This window comes from Arvicola amphibius, chromosome 12 (assembly GCF_903992535.2).
Source record: "Arvicola amphibius chromosome 12, mArvAmp1.2, whole genome shotgun sequence".
NCBI classification, from domain to species: domain Eukaryota; kingdom Metazoa; phylum Chordata; class Mammalia; order Rodentia; family Cricetidae; genus Arvicola; species Arvicola amphibius.
The window spans coordinates 151,077,485-151,079,011 of record NC_052058.2 but is presented as its reverse complement, the minus strand read 5'-3'; positions in this window follow the sequence as shown (position 1 = coordinate 151,079,011).

Sequence of the window (1,527 nt, the reverse complement as noted above, 5' to 3'; positions counted from 1 at the left end):
CCTTCCCGTTATTTTCGGAGACAGGGTCTCTCATTGCACTTGGAGACCACTAATTGGCTAGGATGGTTGGACAGCCAGTCCTAGGTGTTCTCCTGTCTGCCTTCCCAGAGCTGAGATTGCGGGGGAAGGCTGCTGGGGCCCAGATTTTTCCATGGTGTTGGGGATCCCGCCCAAGAAGTCTGTCCCCATGCTCCTACAGCCAACACTCCCTACCTGAGCCTTTGCCTCAGCTCTCCCAGAGGGTTTACATTGGGATCTGGAGAAGTCTCCCCGATGACCCAGATACTCCAGCATTTGAGAATGTGTGTGTGCTACATAGTCCCAGCTACACAGGAGGCTGAGGCAGGAAGTTCAAAATCTATGACGTGAGTTCAAGGCCAACCTGGGTGATGTAGAGATACTGTCTCAAAAAGTATTGCTGTGTGGTGGCTCACACATATAATCCCAGAATTTGGGAGGCAGAGGCAGGAGAACCATTACAAATTTAGGGGCAGCTAGGGAGTCACATCTAGACCCCATCTTGATAAGAAACAAGCAAACAAACAAGTTTCATAAAAAGAGAGTTGAGGAGCTGGAGAGATGGCTCAGTGGTTAAGAGCTCTTACTTCTGCAGAATACCCAAGTTTAACTCCTAGTACCCACCAGGTAGCTCACAGCCCAGTGTATCTCCAGCTCCAAGGGACCAAGTGGCCTCTTTTAGTTTCTTCAGGCACCAGCACGTGGTGTCACACGTGGTGCACTGATACCCTGCTCTCGCAAAGAACCCGAGTTCAGGTCCCCGCACCTACGTCAGGCAGCTCAAAACAGCCTATTACTCCCAACTCCAATGTGGTGGTCTCAAAGAAAATGGTCCCCAAAGGGAGTGGCACTATTAGGAGGTGTGGCCTTGTTGGGGGAAGTGTGTCACTGTTGGGGCGGGCTTTGAGGTCTCTTTTCTCAAACTTCACTCAGTGTGACAGTCAGGCAACTTTCCCTTGCCTCTGAGTCAAGGTGTAGGAACTCTCAGCTCCAGCACCTTGAATGCCTGCAGGCTGCCACGCTTTCTGCTGTGGGAGCCAGCCATGATAAGCTAAATATGAACAGATCACCCAAAGGAAGGTCTTTACTTCCAACCATTATCACCTGCCAGAGTAGGACTCAGCCATTTAATGGAGGCCTGAGTCTCACTAGTTTACCCTGAAGCAATACCTGGTTGCTGGAAGAACCACAAACTGAGATTACCCGAGCACCACCCAAGAACAGACCATCCAAAGGAAATGCCTAACGTTCCAACCGCTGGAGATAGGATCACCTGCCAGCACACACACGCACCAGGACACCCCTAGACAAATGTCAGCCAATCAGGGGTCCTGAACCTCAAAAACCCCTCACCCCCCCCCACCTTTACTACTAAAAAACTCTACTCCAACTGAGCTTGGGGCTCTCCGCTTATTCCAATACACTGGACATGCGGAGAGACCAAGTTTGCAAACTTGCATAAAATAAAGGCTTCTTGCTTTTACATATGTTACTCGGTCTCCTTGTTGG